General features: G+C 36.9%; 1 long non-coding RNA gene across 1 annotated transcript in view; it reads right to left on the reverse strand.

Annotated features, from left to right (window-relative positions):
- The window catches only part of LOC106027564 (uncharacterized), a 32,572-nt gene continuing 12,402 nt past the window's right edge, over positions 1-20,170 (reverse strand). Inside the window, exon 3 of the long non-coding RNA XR_010039401.1 lies at positions 1-20,170. This exon is cut by the window's right edge and continues 7,923 nt beyond it. This is a non-coding gene — a long non-coding RNA (uncharacterized LOC106027564).

Consider the following 20,170-nt stretch of genomic DNA (forward strand, 5'->3'; position numbering starts at 1 on the left):
TTATTCTTTTCTTATGATAGCTACAATAGGCATCACTTTACAAATACTTCCTTAGTTCATCCTTGTGGTTAGCCAGTGAAGAAGATGGATTATCTTCATTTCATAAAAATAGGCAAGTGACCCTCAGATTTTCTGCTCAAGTCAGCTTTCTAACTTCAAACCCTAGTCTCTAAGCCAAAGGATTCATGTCAAAAGGCTAGCTTTGTGAAAAACAGATTTCTAGCCAGCCAACCAGAAGTCCCAGTTGAGAAAATGTGGTGTAGAGCTCAGTAGTCTGGTTTTATTTTATTTCATTTCATTTTATTGAGACAGTGTCTGACTATATATTGAGGCTGGCCTCCCAAGTGCTGGGATTACAGGTGTGTGCCACAATCCCCAGTCAGTAGTCTGTTTCTAATAGATGTCTATGATGAGGCAAGTGTTTAAATCTTTTTACTACTCCTCCACCTTTTTATATATTCTACTTAGTATAGCCCCTCCACACCTTTTAGTTCTGCTTAACATCCCTGCCTTTTTAATTCTCAGAACATGTTTTTCTTGTGACTAGTGAGTTAAATTATCCAGTACCTACCTGACCCTGGGGTGACTGGGACAGGAGAATATTGGCTCAAAGTGCAAGACTCCTACAGAAGAAAGGTAGGTAGGAATATGTGCTCTGAGTTGGTCTTCATATGAAAATATGTTCTGTCTATATTTAGGAGTAAGCTAACCCTGAGATCAGTCCGTTCTCATTATTAAGGCCCTTGATGACAGAGCATCAAAAATACAGAAAATGTATTGGGTAGAGTTTAGTCCTATGAGTCCCCTGTAGATTACTGAAACACAAATGCACACTTCTTAGAACCCTCAACTTCTAACTGAAAAAAGGGCCAGGAAGGGACAGGAGATCTCTTCTTAATTGTTTTAGACAATGTAATTGAATTTTCACCCGATATGCTTCCCTATACTTGGAAGTAGCTGATCAAATTTTCTTACTCTGTCCTATTTTTAAAGAAAAATATCTTCATAAATGTGTGGGTTTTTAAATTACCAATATTCTTATAAAATCTGGCAAGGATGTGGCTTACAATTAAAGTATTCATTCATATGCAAATATGGACATAGGATCTGTCAGTTCTTTAAAAGAAGCAATGTGAGAAGAGAAAAGCATGTCATGATTATCTCCAAGTAAGTGTCCCTTTCTAAAATCTAACTGACCCAGTAAACTGTTTTAGCTCAATCTAATCCAAAACAAGTATGAGATGGAGATGCTAGAAAAGAAAGTAGGGGAGTGAGAGGGTTAAGGAAATTTTGGGGGGAATATGCTCCAGAAAGATCAGTTCTCTCTTACCTGCACATGCGGAGACTATGTTAAATAATGTTTCTCAACAGCTTCTAATATTTTGTTGTCATTGACATTGTCATTTTTAGTATGTTCACTAAATTTTTACAAGAGCAGAAATAAAGACAAAGTTTTCCAATACAGAGTTTCGTGAATACCTAGAAACTTTGAAATCATGAATCTGAGAGCTAAAAAAATTTAAGAATTAGAAAATTAATCATTTAGTTATGCAAGCATTAATTCTGCAAGGTATATTACAGTTAGCAGAGGGAACCTGTTCTATTCACAAACATTTTGTGGAGTTGTAATGGAACAATAAGTACAAAGCCCTCTAATGCTATATAGATTGATCCAAAGATAAAATTTGAGGATGACTTTTTCCTGTTTAGTCCAAGAGAAAATACTGTAAAACAACAACAACAACAACAAAAATCTCTCTCCATAAGGAAAATAGTCCAGTAATTTTCCTTTAAAATTAGTTCCCAAAGCCAGCATTTTGATAGCAAAATAGAGTTGATGATTATTTTCGGTGAAAGTCTGGATTTTCGAGGTTCCATACTGCCACTGGGATACATGCACCATACTTAGGAGGCTATAAGAAAGAAAAACTATGTCTGACATTAATGTTGAATGTGTTTGAATTATTATACACTAAGATACTAAGTAACATTATACAGTGTCTGGAGGCCTGGATAACTTACAGGTGTATTCACCTCAGCTAGGATGCAGAGATCCCTAGTGTCTTCTTGCCCAGCCTTCCTCAGATGCTGGCTTGTCCTTGGGCAGGTGCTTCACTGTTTTAAGTTGGCTGCCACATCTTCAGGCATCATATCTCTGTGCAGTGATGTCTCACAGATAAAAGAAGGGAAGAAATAGCACCTGCCTTCTTCATTTATCTTGGTGAGAGATGAAGCTCTACCTCTCCTATCTCAGGGCCACTTGTGTCACGTGCACATTTTTAATCTAATCAGTGACAGAAACAGTATTCAGACTGGGTGGCTCAAATAAATTCTGATTTATACCCTTGAGCCTGGAGAAAAGCTCAGCTTCCCTTAAAGTTTATGATTCAATGACTCCTGAAAACATTTGGGCTTCTGTTGAGAAAGATGAAGGGGATAATGAATGTAAGGCGGATGGCTCCATTAAAAAGGCTTTGGGTGGGCACTAACCCATAGAAAAGTTTATATAATCATCAAAAAATGGGTTTTTTTTCCTCTTTGGCATCTTTATTATTCACAACTTCTTTCAAATACTGAGATGAATGTTGATTTTGTTATTTCCACTTCATCTTGGATATTTTTCTAGATAGAAAAAAATGAGTCTAATTTGGTTTTATCAATCATCCAACCACAGTGTTTGAAGACAGTCCTCACATGACCCCCTTCCTCCCCTGATCACGTCTTCTCCACACCAGCCTCTTTTCTCTCCAACTTTCAGAAGATTACATGAAACACAAATTTCAAGACTTAGCTCTAGAAAGCCCTTGAAAATACTTTGTTGTCACTGAAATCTCCATATTGTGCCTGCAGTGCTCTCGCTCCTTAGTGCCCACATATATTAAAAACTCTGTACCAGTTAGTGTGCCAGAAGCTATCATGACACCCATTTAATACTCACAGGAACTTTATGGTTATGTGTTACTTTTAATCACAATTGCAGAAGTGATAGATTGAGGCACAGAGAGATGATTAGTTTTCCTAGGCCATAAAATGTATAAATGGAGAAGCATTTCACTCCTGTGGAGGAACATTTAAGGTACATAAATAATGAATAAAATGAGAGGGCAACTACATCCTTTGTGCACCCTAGAAGGCTTTATCTTGCTGTTGTAGACCAAAGGAAATTCCTTCTCAATGTTTTGCTATCCTTTTTGGGATTTTTTTTACTAACATGTATTAAGTGTGCATATTAATGGATACAGTGTGACATTTCAACACATGCATGCGTAATTGTGCCTGGATCAAATCAGGGTAATTAACTTTCCCTCTTATCATGTCTTCATGTTTGGAGCCTTTGAGATTCTCTTTTCATCTTCATAAAATACACGATAGGTTATTCTGAACTACAGGCATCCCTCTATGTTTCAGCATACAGAATTTATTTCTTCTATATTTTGCCACCTATTACCTAACTCTCTTTATTCTGTGTTCTCTTTGCTTTCATCTACCTTTTGTAAATCTTAAGTAACTTTTGAATAAAACAAAATAAATGGCATCTGTGGGAAGGAAAGCCCTCTAAAACATCCACATCCTTATAGAGGATGTGAGGTGGTGAATGTTTTACTTTGCATAGCAAAAGGAATTTTGCAGATAGGATTAAATTAAGGATCTTGAGAGGGAGAGTTTATCCTGGATTATCTAGGTGAGCTAGATTTAATCATAGTGTCCTCAAAGCAGGAGGTGGGAGGCCAATCAGAGAAGGATTTGAAGGTTCTTTGCTGCTAGCCTTAATGCCGGAAAAAGGAGCCATGAGCTAAGGAAAGCAGGTGGCCTTTAAGGCCTTTTTTAAGGAAAGCTCAAAATGGCAAAGAAAGGAATTGCTCCTTGGTCTCCAGAAGGAGTACTGCCTCGCTGACATCTTGATTGCTTGTAAAGTATCTATTCAAAATAGTTTGAATTCTGATCACCAATGAAAGAAAGAAATTTTAAACTTCAAAATAATAGATCTTGACCACTGAGGATATGAAGTATTTATTATTACTTTTTATGCACTTATAACTTTGCATTTTACAAATACCCCAACTCTGTTATTCCTCCTATATGACAATGAGGTTATTTATCCCACAGTCTTTAATAATAATTTTAACCTAATGAGTTGTTTTGTTTAATCCCATGCTTTTAATTTTTTACTTAAGTTTATTGTTACACTTTATGTGTACCTAATGATCACATTCACCATAAGGAATTTATACCTGCACATGATATATCTTAATTTTTTTCCTGTTCCCCTGGCCTCCTATCAACTCTTCTTCCTTTCCCTATTTACAAAAGCTCTATTTTCATTTTTTCTCCCCCCCCCCCAGTCCTTTCCATTTCAACATTTTCTTCCTATTTCAAATATCTATTAATATTTTGGCCCTTATTTACACTTTCAGTTTCTCACACCAGAGAAATTATACAGTATTTACACATATGTGCCTGATTTATTTCACATTAGAGTATGTTCTCAGGGTGTATCCATTTATCTAGAAATGTCTCAAGATTATCCTTCTTTATAGCTGCACAATACTCCATTGTATAAAAGACCCACATCTTCTTTATCCATTCATCAGTTGTTGGCCATATGGGCTGTTTTCAAGATTTAGCTATTGCAAACTGTGCTGCTATAAACATGACTATGCATGTATCTCTATAGTACAATGCTTTTAATTCTTTTGGGAAGATAGCAAAAAGGAGAATAGCTGGGTGAAATGGGATATCTAATCCTAGTTTTTTGGGGGTTTTTTGAGGATTTTCCACATTTATTTCTACAGTGGTTGCACCAGTCTACAGTCCGCCCAACAATGGAAAAGGGTTTCTTTTCCTCCACAGCCCTGCCAGCATGTTATTGTTTGATTTCTTGATGATAGCTGTCTTAGTTATTTAATTCCTTGAGGACAAAATATCTGACACCCAAAATTAAGGAAGGGAAAGTTTATTTAGCTCACAGTTTGTGGAGGCTTCCTGCCATAATCAGCTGGCTCCAAGGCAGGGTGGTAAGGCAGAGGGGCAACCAGCACAGCAATGGCAAACAGAAAAGCAACAAGAGACAAAAAGAGAGGAGCATGAGAGAAGACTCCTTCTGTTCCTTATCTGTATGGAGGCCACACCCACTTAGGTGTAGCATTCACATCCATAATCCCAGCACTGGACCATAAATCAGTCACAAACTGTACAAGCCTGCCCCTATGATTGCATGAGGCTTTGGGGGAACACCCAGAAACAAACTCTAAGAATAGCCAATTCTTTCTGGAGTGAGATGGAATCTCAGTGTTGTTTTAATTTGCATCTATCAAATGACCAGTGATGCGGAACATTTTTTCATATACTTATTTTTGCTATTTCTACCACATTCTGAAGAGTTGCTCATAGTCCTTCAGCATTAGCAACATCTGGAAAATTATTAAAAGTTAAATTTATCAGATCACACCCTAATTCCATAGGACCATTGGGGTACTAGTCTCTAATCCACAAAGGATCCTGTAAAATGGACTTAAACTTGCTGAATATCAAGTCACTGTAAGTTCAGTAACTATTGTATAAATTTAAATACTAGCATTACATCTTCTGTGAACATGGTGATTTTATTCAAATAAATTTACTTGCCAAAACAAAAATAAACAACCTATTTGAAGTTCTGTTGAATGATCTCAATTACTATTAGAGCCCTAAAGACCATTTTGGGGTAAGTCACTTCACATCTCAGTGGCTCAGAATCCTTGGAAAACAATTTCTTCTGAAAAATTTTGAGTACGTGTGTGTTTTTTTCTAAGCAAAGGTAAGAATACAGGTAACAAAAAAATCTTTAAAGGGAGAAAAAGTGGAGCATTATTTTCTGCATAAAGCAAATCATCAATACCATCTTTTCTGAAGCTCCTAGTGAGACCAGAGGATAAAAGGACACAGTTCAAGGGCATCAGTAAGCCGAGGACAAGGTGAGATAAGCTCAAGTGAAACTGGAGCTGCAAAAACAAACAAAACAAAACAAAACAAAACAAAACAAAACTATGCCAAGGACAAAAAGACTGACAAGCAGTAGCAAACCTCCATTTTTATATGTCTTCTGCCCCCTTTTTTCTGCCTTCTTAGATCTGTATACAAGCTCCTAAATTTAGACGCTTCCTTTTCATCCTCTTGCCTCCCTCCCCTAGTGAGGGCTTTCCTGGGTTCTTTCTAATAGACCCTACCCTGTTGTTCCTCAGGGTTTGTTCTTGTGTCCTGTTGTCTTATTGCTTCAATTTTTGCTGCCTCAAACAAAAACCCAGAGGGAGAGAGAGCTGGTTACAGCTTTGGTGCCCAAAACAGGGCATGTCTTCTCTGGAGTGCCAGGCGTGGCAGAACAGACAGGTAACATACCCACTCTTTCTCTGTTCCTTTATGGAGACCTAACAGATGTGGGCACTCTGCCAGCCATTTGAATTGCTGCCACTCTTGAGGCAGGGGACAGGTTCCTCAGTGCCTCCTGGTTAATCTCCCACTGAAGCCAGTGACAGCCAGACGGACCTGGATTCTTTTCCAGAGGCAGATTTCGGGTTGCAGCTGGAATGGCAGCTGTGAGACCCTGGCCAGGGCCCCACCCTTGTTGGTACTCCAGGGCCACCTGGTGGAAGCTGGGTGGGTCTCAACAGCCCAACTGGGTTTCCAGCAAAGAAACCTCCACGTATCTATTGTTCCCACCTGCCCTCCTCTGTTATGTAAGAGGTAAACTCACTTGGTGTTTTTGAGGCATCATCTTTCCCAGAGTGACCTGAGATGACTGTCAGACCCCACTCCTAAGCCTCCATTAAGAGTTGACCTGCAGGTTTGAACTTTCTCTCTACTAGTATGACAGCATCCCTTCTCTACTCCTTTTCAGATATATCTTGATAGATCTGGGCCTGGAACAGGTTAGGATCCCAGCCTGCATTTCAGGTCACGCTGGTCCCAGATGTCCCTAGTCTTTTCGCCCCCTCTTTAACTCTCATGCAGAAGAATGTCCCCAGGCCATTTTATTATTCCAGTTCACTGAAGGCTGGCTGTGCTCAAGGGGCAGAGAGTTAGTTCTGAAACTTGCTTGACTGCTTTAGAATACTAGAAAAGCTGCTACTGTTTTTTTCTGGAGGCTGGACTAAAAAATATTCTTGTGAGGGTTTTCTGTTGCTCCTGGAGGCCCTCAAAATATGTTCAACTCAAACCCACTAATACACCATAGGGACTGGGCTAGGTGACACACTGACAGGGAAAGCAAGTAAGGCTGACCTGCCCCACTGAGATGGAATCCACTCTCTTGCTGTTGTGAGCATAGAGAGACAAAGAAAGAGAAAGTAACAAAAGATACAAAGTGGCATCGTTGTCTCCCAACCTCTCTAATAACCAAAGAAAAGGCACTAAAAGTCAGCAAGAGACTTACTGTTATTACCCTGTGGGCCGCCTGCATCTGCTACTAGCAAAAGTAAGCTACTGTTTCTAATGCAGGAAAACAGCTTCCACAAGAACAGCTGAAATTTTCTACGTAAGTAAAATTATTACCACCATGGCCACTTCTAACATTTCAGCTAAGAAATGTAGATTTTCATGATCCAATTAAATGCAAAGCAAATGTATGAATAATATTTCTTAATATTTCCCTTGCCCACCCTATAGCAAGCCCTCCTTATTTCAAGAAAGAGAAATTCTGATTTTTAAAAGTGACGATAGTGTCCATATTTTAATTTGCATTTCCCAAATGATCAGTGATGTTGAACATTTTTCCATAGATTTATTTGCCATTTGTATTTCTTCATCTGAGAGGTATGTATGGATCTCAGTTGCCCATTTTTGGACTGGGTCTTTAAATTGGGGGTCTGATTTTTTTCACTTCTTTATATATTCTAGGTAAAAGTTCTCTGTCTGAAGGACAATTAGCTAAAATGTTTTACCACTCTGTGGTTTTCGGTGGGTTTGTGATTTCTTTTGCCATGCAAAAGCTTTTTAATTAGCTGAGATCCCAGTTGTTGCTTCTAGAAAGTATTTCCCATGAGGTCTGGGTTTTTTCCTACTTACATCTATGCCTTCAGGATTTCTACCTACTTTCTCTTCCAGTAGATTTACTGTACCTATTTTAATGTTTAGATCTTTGATCTATTTTGGCTTTAGTTTAATGCATGATAACATAAATCGATCTAGTTTTAGTCACTAGCCTATAAAGTGCCAGTTTTTCCAGCACCATTTATTAAAGAGCTACCTTTCTTCTAGTGAACATATTTGGCCCCTTTGTCAAAGTTAAGGTGGCTGAGAGTATTTATACTTGTGTCTGCACCTTCTAATGTATTCCACTAATTCTCAGGTCTGCTTTTTTGCCAGTACCATGCTGATTGTATCATGGTAGCTTTGTAGTATAACTTCAAATCAGGGATTGTGATGTCTCCTCCCATTCCTTGGTTGCCCAGGATTGCTTTTGCTATTCTAAAGATCTTATGCATACAAATAAATTTTAGGAATGTTTTCTCTAGATCTGCAAGGAATGATAATGACATTTTGATCAGAATTGCATTAAATTTGTATAACAGTTTCTAGAGTATGGCCATTTTCACTATGTTTGTCCTTCCTATCCATGAGCAAGGGATATCTTTCCATTTTCTGATATCCTCTTCTATCTACTTTTACAGAGTACTATAATAAAAACAGAGCTTTTTAATATAGAGATCTTTTACTTCCTTTGTTAGATAGATTCCTAAGTATTTCATTTTTGGATGTTATTGTAAAGGGTGTGATTTCCCTACTTCTCTTGTAGTAAGGTTGTTGTTTGTGTGCAGTAATGATACTGACTTTTGAATGTTGACTTTACATCCAGCTACACTAGTAAATTTGGTTATTAAACCTAGAAGTCTTTTGGTGGATTTTTTTGGATCTTCAATGAAAAGTATCATGTCATCTGTGAATAATGATAATTTAACTTCTTTATATATTCTTATTTCTTTGCCTCTTTCTTTTCTAAATTGCTCTGGCTAGTGTTCCTAGCCTATATTGAATAGGAGTGGTGATAACGGGCACCCTCATCATGGTCCTGATTTATAGTGAAAGCTTTAGTTTTTGTCCATTTAATATTGGCTATTAGTCTGTCATAGAAGGCCCTTAGCAGGTTGACATAAAACCATCTTTCTGTAGGTTTTTTATTTTTTTTAACATGAATGAATGTTCGACTGTCAAAAGTGTTTTCTGCATCTCTTGAAATGATCATGTGATTTCTGACTTTGGCTTCATTGATATGATGTATTACATTTATTGGTTTGCATATGTTGAATAATTCCTTTATTCCTATAATGAATCCCTATGATTATGGCCACACAGGATTGCTCCTGGGGAAGAAATAAATGTGGTAAGGGTAAAACCACTGGGTTGGGGTGAATCTGGGTGTCTTTAGGGAAAGCAGGGAGGCAGGAGCCAAGCATAGCATATGGCTGGCAGAGGTGGCAGGACACAGAGCCAGCAAAAGGAGTGCTGCCAGGGTCCCTTTTCCAGATCCCCACTTCTCCAGTGGAATGCAAGACCAGGAACACTGCCCTTTGTGGGTGGGGCTGCATCCCTTTGCCACATTCTCACCTTGTGAGAGGGCCTGCACGGTGCCCTGTGTGAGCGTCTGCCTCATCACCAATAAACTGAGGGTTAAATCCAGCCTCTCAGACCTCCAGTAGTGGAGACCACTGTTGTCCCATCTTATAGCTGAGGATACTGAGGCTGTGGGAGCTGGTGTAGCAAGTGAGGAGCCTTTGCACTTCTGTTTACTAGTGTCTGATTGAGAATGTTTGCCTGTGTATTCATTAGGAGACTGTACTCTTTTTTTTTGTTGGTCTTTCTCTGGTTTTGGTAGCAGGGTAATACTTGCCTCCAAGAATGAGTTAGGAGTTCACTTCACTTTCCATTTTATTAAACAGTTTGAGAAGCACTGTCTCCCTTTCAATTGCAGTAAGAGTTTAAAGTGTATTGATGCTAAATTTTCTCTAAATTTCTTGTAGAATTCAGCAGTGAATCCATCAGGACCTGAGCTTTTCTTTGTTGGTAAGTTTTTAGTTACATTTTCAATTTCATTGATTGATACTGGGTTACTCAGAATTTTTATATCTTCTTGATTAAACTTTGATAATTCATACATATCTAAGAATTTGTCCATTTCTTCTGTTTTCCATCCTATGAAAGTAAAGATTTTTGAAGTAGGTATTGATCTTCTGAATTTCCACAGGATCTGTAATGATTTCAACTTTTTATTTCTCCTTGCAATAATTTGTGTATTTTCTTTTCTTTTTATGATAAAGTTGGCTAAATTTTTATTGATTTTATTATTTCAAAGAATCAACCTTGATCATTGATTTTTTGTATCATTTTGTTAGCATCAATTGTGTTAATTTCTGCTGTGATCGACATTAATTTCCTCCCTTCTATAATCCTTGGGCTTTACTTGCTCTTGATTTGCTAGAAAGCTAAAGTATGACATAGGTTGTTTATGCTTGTTCTGTTTGCCTCCAATGAGAATTTACTGCTACAAATTTCCCTCAGCACTGCTTTCACTGTGTGCCACAGGTTCCAGACATTATTTAATTTCTTTTATTTCATCTGTGGCCCGTAGGCTGTCCATGGAGCTTTTGAAGTTTCTTTTGTCATGAATTTCCAATTTCTTTGCACTATGGTCATATAATATACATAGGATCATTTCAATTCTTCTGCATTTACTTAAGCATGTTCTATTAGTATATGGTCTATTTCAGAGAACATTTCATGTGTAGCTGAGAATAATGTATGCTGAGGTTGTTGGGTAAAAACTCTGAAAATATCTACTAAGTCTATTTGTTCACAGGTTTGGTTCAGTTCTGATTTCTCTGTTGATTTTCTGTCTGGTTGATCTATTTGTGACAGTGGGGTATTAAGGTTCCCCAATATAATTGTGTTATTGCTCATTTGACTTTTTATGTCTATTAATATTTGTCTTATATAATTGGTACATATATATATATATAGTTATCTCTCCTCTTAAAGTTTTCCTCCTGACAAGAAGTGTCCTTCTTTATGTCTTTTAATCATTCTTTGCTTGAAGTTCACAGACTAGCTATTCTTGCTTTTTTTTGCGGGGGGGGGGGGTTCTTGTTGCAGAGTATTGTTTTCCACCTTTGATTTTTAGTCTAAAAATTTCTCTTTTAGTTAAATGTGTTTCTTGTACACAACCTACTCTTGAATCTTGGTTATTGATCTGTTTTGATTGGTGAACTGAGGTCTTTGACAATGATAGCTATTATTGACATGTATTGGCTTATTTTTGTCATGTTATTTTCCTGTTGTTGGTTCCCTGCTTTTCCCCTCTGTTTAACTACTTGCCCTGCTTGGTAGTTTTGGTTTTTTTTCCCCTGTAGTAGTTCTTGGAATTGTGGTCATTTTCATCTTGGTCTATAATATTTCCCAGTACCCACTGTAGTGCTGTGTTGTTGGTCATGAATTTCTTCAGGTGTTCTTTGTCATAGAAGTATCTTATTTCTCCATTAATTTTGAAAGATAATTTTGCAGGGTATATCAATCTGGCTGGAAGCTGTTTTCTTTCAATTTGAAATACTTCACTCCAAGCTCTTTTTTACTTGAGGGTTTCTGTTAAGAAGTCTGCCATTATTCTGATAGACTTGCCTTTATAGATAATCAGTTTCTTTTCTCTACTAGTTTTAAATATTGTTTTTGTGCAGAAATATGGGCTTTCTATTATATGTCTGGGTGTAGATTTATTTTGTTTATGGCTAAATGGAGTTCCATCTGTCTCTTATCTGTATGTCAGGTTATTTTTCCATGCTTGGGAAAGTCTCTGCTATTACTTGTGCAACTAGCTTTTTAAATGTTATTTGTGTTGACTCTTGCTTTATCATTGACACTAATCAATCTTTGCCATATTTTGCTGCTATTGAATTTCTATTTCCTGATCTTTTATGTTTAAGGTATCTTTCCTTTCATAACCACTAGCCACGATCCTGCCTTCAAGATCTGAAAGTTTATCCTGTTTTGTTCAAGCAGTTTAGCCATCTTTCAACAGAGTTTTTAATTTCTTGGATACCTGTTTGAATCTGTTTCATGTATTCTGTTTCTTTCCTATATTGATCATTCACAGTTTTCACCCTTTTCCTATCATCTATTTTTTTATCCATCTCTTCTCTAGATTTGCTAAGCAATTCTTTTATGAATGTTGATATTTCTTTTTTTTTTTTTTTTGCCTGAGAAATTATTTCTGATCTGATGTTTTCTATAGTCTCCTGGATATGTTTCTTTACTCTGGTTGCTACCCTTGCAGAAATTTCAAATCTGTATCCTCCATTTTCCTCTATATAACTGTCTGTTCAACTTCTTCTGGGTGGATTGGAGGCTGCATTTTGCTTTTTGTCATTTTCTATTTCAAAAGTTTTTATTTTGGTTTCTCTGTTGATCCTTGTAAGTTTTTGTAGTAGGTAGCTTTATCACTAGTATCAGGGCTTCTCTAGGGAGTTTTATTCTTCAGGGTATCTTCAGTGTAGGAGGTGCTTGATTTGTATCTGTCTTAAGATCCTACTTTTCCAATTAATTAAAGTGAGATATTGGTATCTGTTTGGCTCAGTTCCTAGTTTTTTGGGGGTATGGTGAGGTTATTACCCCAGCACTTCCTACTACTGTTATAGAAGTGAGAACAACTGATTAAAACACATATGACTTCCTAGGTAAAGTAGCATAAGTAGCACTAACCATGATGTCAAGCACAGTTTAGAAACTGACAAACTGTGGTAACTATTTATTTTGTTCCTTTAACCATAGAAGCAAAATACACAGTTATACAACAGAACTGATCATAAATTGGAAGCTTATATGCAAAGCGTTTCTTCTTAGTGGGGTAGCTTTACCCTGTGGCGGGGAAATCTAGAAGGGTAATGTATTTAACAGAAATAACTGAAAAGAAATAAAATAGAATCCAGGCTGAAAGACAAAGGATGATCATACAAGGTTTGGGAAATTGCAGAAGAAGGAATAAGATAAAGAATGAAAGAGTAAGCAAGGGATTATTGAGGTTGACCAGAAAAATTAACCATCCACTTGTACGAAAATACGATTGAGTCTAGAGAGATACATTGAGGGAAAGGAGAAAAAATATGAACAGATTAGAACAAAAATAAAGATTAAAAGAAGAAAGGAAAAGGAAAGGAAAACAAACCAGCAGAAAAAAAAAAGAAAAAATAAAATAAAAAACTAAAATTCCTCTGGTGTCCATTGAGAGTCCAAAACTATTGGATAACACTGCCAAGCCTACAGTAGTTTCTGTACTGAATTTGAGGCTAATTTTGGCCTCCAGATGGGAGAGACTGTGGCCAAAGTCTTCAGCCAGTACTTTTTGTATATCCCTTAGTGGCCTCCCACTGTTTCTCTTAGAAGAGTCTTTCTCTCAGTTGCTGTGCGGTTTTCAGACAGAGACAGGGCTGTTCTCAGCCCAGTATGCCATTGGCTCCTCCTGGTCCTTGCTCAGCCTTGTTTGTTGCAGGATGATATGGTCTGGTCCTCTGCTCCTGCTGTCGCATTCCAAGGCTGCTCTGTTCCAATTCTTATTCCCCTTCCACGGTGGAGTGATAACTTCCTATTAGTTGCTTTACAAGATTGGCTGTTACCACTATCCACCTCTGCTGTAGTCTGTAACTTCCGTGAATTCAATGAGGTAAGGGAGGGGTGCCTGCTGCTCCTGACCCCAGCAGCATGATGCCTGGGTCTGCACAGTCCTGTGATACAAAGCTGTTTAATTCCCTGCATCTCTTTAAAAACACAGGTCCCAAGGTAGGTATTAGCTGTTCCATTTGCTACACACCCCTGTGGTCTTTAATCTTGTTCCTGACAGTTCCATTGAGTGCTCTGGTGAACAAAAGAGAGGAAGAAGAAAGAAAGAAAGAAAGAAAGAAAGAAAGAAAGAAAGAAAGAAAGAAAGAAAGAAAGAAAGAAAGAAAGAAAGAAAGAAAGAAAGAAAGAGAGAGACAGAGAGAGAAAGAAAGAATGAAAGAAAGAAAGAAAGAAAGAAAGAAAGAAAGGAAGAAAGAAAGAGAAAAAGAAAAAGGGAAAACTGCCTGATTGTCAGGGAAGGAGCAGTTTGTGTTGGCAGAATTTACTGCTAGACTGTAGCATCTTCTGTTTGGAGGAAGGCAGAAGAGGCAGGGGAGTTTATATCTAAGTGTATCCTGCATAGCCTGATTTAGACACACTATTTTAGCATATCCTACTCTTTTCTTCTTTTAAGATTCCAAGTATGGCAGGCAGTTATCTCGATCTTATAACCCACTGGCAGCTGGGTGGGCTGACTGACTGTCCTTAGTCTGTTTTGCTTGATATATTAGTCTCTTATGTTAGATGGATTTTAGTTTCAGGATGTATGTCCCTCCCCTTTCTTCCAATTACCTATAATTTAAGAATATTTGCACCATTTTTTATGCCCACACTTTTTTGGGGGGGTACTAGAATAGAACTCAGAGCCTTGTACCAGGCAGGTGCTATACTGTTGAGCTATACTTCAGCCCTTCATAACCTTCTGTATTTTAGTTGAATTTCTAAGTGGTTTTGAAAGAGGCTCCTCCTCTACTCAGCCATGTTGTCTTTTTATATAACTATATAATATAAATATATGCAATATATATTATATAAATATATAAACATATGTGACTTAAGTGGTATTATAATTTGTTTCTCATAAATAATGTAAAATAATTTTTAAGATAAATAAGTAAGGTCACGTTGGTGTTGAATAAACTGCTGAGCAAGACTCTCCCTTGTAGCTAAGAGAGCACCTACCTAAATCAGCTTGTTCAGTTTTGTCCACTGACAAGATTTTTTGGGTTATTTTCCCAAAGTCTTACAGTGACACATCCAGTTATGGCATAAATCTCAATGGTTTTTCATAGGTGGCTGAATCTAGCACATGTAAAAATGGATTGCGTGTGTGATAACTAAATTAGTCCATGGATTTAGAATGATGTAGGTATGGATAATGGGAAAGCCCACCCTGGATGTGGGTGGAATAAACAATGGGCATGTAGCTTGAGTGAAATTAAAGGGAAAGGAAGCTCACCAGTTGCTGGCTCCTGCCTGCCTACCAAGGCGTTTCTCCTCTGGTATGTCACTCTGTCATGCCACCCCCCACTGTGAAGGCAGTCAGTTATGGACTGAAATCTCTGCAGTCTCTGAAATGTTTCTTCCTTTAGCTTTGGGTGTTGAGTATTTTGTCCCAGCAATGAAGAAACAGGTAAGTCATGCTCCAATAAGTGCTATTAAATGTATTATCATATATTTAAATTGGTTATAATCAAAGGATGATATTCTCTATGTATAAAACTTTAAGGCTTTTTTATTAAGATGCTCCTGATTAAACTTACAAATCCAGATTTAAGAACAAAGGTCTATATTGTGTTTTCTATTGCTAAACTTTTGGTTACTAAAATTAAGTTTTAAAAGTTATATCAAATGTTGGCTTATAAAGCATTTTTGACAATAAATATGATTAATTATATATCTAAAAGCAATATATGCTATGTCTTTTTTAAAGTTAAGTTTAAGAAGTAAAAACTATGGAAGTCTAATACATACATAGTAACTAACATGTTGTCTTATACAATATAAATTGTGCTTAAACATATAAAATAATCAAAATTTGTCATTGCTTTAAGGTTTTTCCTGCCATTTAAAACTTGATATACATCTGTTTGCTTTGATTAAACAAATATTTTGTTATTACATAAATGAGATACACTTGTATGCTGAGTAATAAATGCAGTTTGCTAAACTTATAAGACCTCTAAAGACATTCCTTAATTCTTATCAGTACAACTGCACCCTATAAACATATCTGAAAAAATCTAAAATTTGCCTAAAATGTGAAAACCCAGTAAATACATACAAAAAATTCTACATATAGCCATGACAATAATTATTACTAACCTTATGATGTATTAAATGTATTTATGTTTTCCAAGTACATAGGCCTTCAAAGACGCAGCGCTAAAAATCAATTTATATACTGGTGAGTTCCTGACTAAAGTTGTTTCTGGTGATAAAACCTTTTATAATTGTTACAGCATTGTGTTATAGCAGTATGTGATTTATAGTTGCTAAGTGCTATCTCCAGACTTTTTAAAACCTTGTATAGGTCACAAGTCCCTAGATATAAAAATCTGTAGGATAAATTTTTTAATTGAGGTTCAACTGTTATGTACAACACCTTTTTCGGCCTCCCTGATCTACAGGCCTGCTACAAGGGCACTTACTACGGATATAAAAAAACAGATTTCTGTGTGACTGACAAAGATGCTTAGGCAAGTCAGGAAAAAAAGTGAGACAGGCTGTGGACTAACCTCAGTTTGGCAGGGCTACACATACAGTGGAATCATGTACCCCTAGAGAAGGCAGACAGCTTTCAAAGCCTACCTTAGATCTAAACAGGGTCTCATGTTTTCTTTTCTTTTTATTCTTTCTCTTTCTATTTCTCCCCAAAAGTACACAAGAGAGAGATCTTATAGTGTACATAAGATATGTAATATACATCATGTGTGCAAATAGCCCAATATTTATTCCCAAGATGTCACCTGTAAGATTTATTTTATAAACTCATGGCCAATTTAAGAGATTTTAAAAAATTGATTTTTCTCCAAATATAAGTCAAAGGGTTAAAAACAAGGCCTCAAACTTGGCTTTATAATGAGAGACGGTAAATAAATATCACATGCAACAATTTTTGGCTCCTTTCTGTGACAAAGTATTCAATACTAAAATAAAAATTTAACTATACTATTAGTGATAAAAATCCCAATGGTTTGAACCTAACAATGCCAACATAACTGTTATGCTAAAATTTTATGTCCTGTCCTGATTTCAAATCTTCCCTATAAAACTATATGACTGACAGCGGCCCTTCCAGGGGGAGAACCAGCAGCAGCTCCTGAGATCCACACCATGTTGGAACTTAGGACACTGGGAAGCCAAGCAACCAGCCTGCCTCCCTGCTAAGCAATAGTGAACCTACTAATGCACGGCCTAGAGCCAAACATCCCAATTCCCCTACCCTTCTTCTCCTGCCCCCCCCCCCATTTGCAAATGGGAACCAGAAATCTGAGCTATCCTGGGAGGTTGACCACAAGCAAATAAGGGGGACTTCCTTCTACTATCTCTTTGAAGGCAAATATTTTTATTACTGTTTTGTTCTATTCTGATTAGTGGTGCTGCTCTATTCAATATTGTTTTGATACGTTCTATAATGTTCTGTATTTCATCTCATTTTGATATACGTGATTGAAAGAACAACTATCTAAAGATAATGAAATATACTGTGATACCTATTACTGTTATCTGGGTAACCTGCTATGAAGTTCTGTACCAATTTCACTGTACTATTTTAGTTCGCTTTATTCTGTCTTGTTCTGTTGTATTTTACCACTTTCAAAATAAAATTTTTTTAAAAAACGTAGAATGTGGTCTTTATGCACAATGGAGTACTACTCTGTCATAAAACAGGATAAACTTGAATAATTTATAGGAAAACGGATGCATCTTGAGACTATAATGTTAAGTAACTCTGACACACAAACTTAAATACTGCATTGTTTTTCTTATATGGTTTTTCTTATATATGACAGGTAATTGGAGTAAAAGGAAAGAAGACAACTGTAATCCAGTACAATTGGTATTATAATCCAGCGCAATGTATCTAAAAGTGTACCTTGACTTAGTACATTTGCATTATTTTATCTGTTCTTTGGCATATTAAAAAAAAAAACTATATGACTGTTTTTTACTGGTGTCCCATAAAAATTTGTCGTTTAGGACAATTATGGTTAAAAATTAACTTTTCTAGTCACAGTGTATGTATTTTTTTCAGAGTTTAAGATAAACAAGATAATAGGAAATTAACCGTGGATAATATATTATGTATTGTTATCTTCAAAGCAGTTGTCAAATTAAAAGATACAGGCATGCAAAGTTTATTAAATAAACATAAACCATCCTTTTCAATGAATTAGCAGAAATTAGTAGTATAATTATCTTAGCTACACCTAGATATGATTTTAATAGTTAAACCTAGTGATCCTACTTCAGTACTGGTAACTAAGGCTTAGTTAGCGACCAACACTAAAAATGATAACTGGGCTACACAATTAACCAATACTACAGCACTGGCTCTCCAAGGTCAACAACACTAAAATAAAAATTTAATACTACATACTAAAATTTAGTATTTAGTATTACAGAGCCTGAAGAGTCTTCTCTGCAAGATTCTGCAACTCTGGAGAGTCACCAAATCTCCTGAACAGGAAATTGTTCAACACCAGGGAACAGAGTCAACCAAAGTACACTGTGCTAAAAGGAGGTCACCCAAGAGGAAAACATCTGTGATTCTAAGAAAAGCTGTACAGTCAAGCAAGACCATGACTCGTGCTGAAAAATGACACTGACAGAGGAGCTAAAAGGCTCTGTACACGTTTTGTAAAGTAACCCTGAGGAGTCTAAAATGACACTACTACTAGCAGAAGGTTAATTTTGATTAACACAAGTTTTACGTTAACTTGATCTTAAACATCCACCAAAAAATTATTCTGTGTAATTATAGTACACAATAATTAATACGCTGGACATGGTAGTGAATGCCTGTAATCCCAACAATGGGGAGGCTGAGGTAGGACTGTTGAGACTTGAAGGCCAGCCTGGGCTACACATTGAGTTCAAATCCAGCCTGGACTACATGGAGAGACCTTTTCTCAAAAAGAAATTAATACTAATTTAGACCAATTATACAAAGGGCGCTCCAAGTACATACTATACTGGCCCCCACTAAAAGTCTCCAATATATCTGTAATATTGTCATTATTATGGTTTAATAAGGGAATAAAGCCACAGTAACACCTACAAAAATTCTACATTCAATCACATGAATATGGTAGTCCCACTATAAAACATAAAACAGTGTCCAAATTTCAACCCCCAAACACTAGGGCAAACAAAAACTTTCATCCAGCATCACACATATAGGACAAGATCACTAGTTATATCTGGAAGGAAAAAAGCTAATTCTCTCCTCTGTAAGTAAGAAAAATACCTTATCAAAATAGTGGCTCTTTCCCTTTATGTGCTCACAGGAATAGCCTTTGCCCAACTGCTCCGAGTAAGGACCTTACTTGTATAAGCTCTTATGCTACCTGGTACCTGTCGGGGTCACTGTCCTTTCAACACATGTTCTCACTTAGTCTCTCAAAAAGACTACATAAAGACCAAGGCCATCTTCTTTTTCTGTGGCACTCAACATATTCTTGCCTGTGTGCCAACTAGACAGCTGCATGTACTTTACAGTATCTATTCCCCCTTCCACTTCAGTAGACCTTCTTAATGGCTCCTGGCCAGTCTTGGTTCTGATCAAGGTGATGACACTACAAAAACAAAAAGGGGTAATCTGATTTATTTCCTTACTGATAAAATTGGAGATGACAACAGGGATCAGTACAGTTAATAAGGGTCACATACTAATATCACTCATCTACTTCAACCAACTCTCTTTTGATCTTGCTGAAAACTTAAAACAAATGGCAAATAGCCTGACAGCACTTCAAATAGATTCACTAGCAGCAATAACCCTACAGTCCACCCCCAAGCAGGTGTAGCACAAAATCTATGTCCCCTTCTTTTGCACAGGAAGAGGATATTTACAAAGTAAGGATACTGGATCCTTACAAAGTAAGGATGCTGAATCTGTTAGTTATACTTCTAAACTTCTCAAGTTGACACAATATATCAACTGTAACAGTAGACCATGGGATAGACACAAAGACCAAGAACCACCTACATTTAGAAGATATCTCTGAGGAATAGACATTTCCAAGGGGACACTGAATACTAGTGATGAAGATATCTACCATACAAGCATTAAAGAGAAAACAAAGTAAAACGAAAAATACAAAATAAAAAGTGAAAAGACACAGAAGCAAAATGCAACCTTAGACTCTACCCCAGCCAGGACAAGTCCAGGACACAATGAGATACAGGAAATCAGAAGCCACCCACTAGAACTTTTGGAAATGATAGCAGCAGAAGTGAAAAAATAAGTAGCTAACACCATACAAAAAATAATATCCCAGCTAAAAAAAGAAATGTTGAACAAAACAAAAGTTATCAGAGAGACACCAAT

Source organism: Cavia porcellus, unplaced genomic scaffold (assembly GCF_034190915.1).
Source record: "Cavia porcellus strain 051 isolate PalLab524CR breed Dunkin Hartley unplaced genomic scaffold, mCavPor4.1 scaffold_15, whole genome shotgun sequence".
Classification (NCBI taxonomy): domain Eukaryota; kingdom Metazoa; phylum Chordata; class Mammalia; order Rodentia; family Caviidae; genus Cavia; species Cavia porcellus.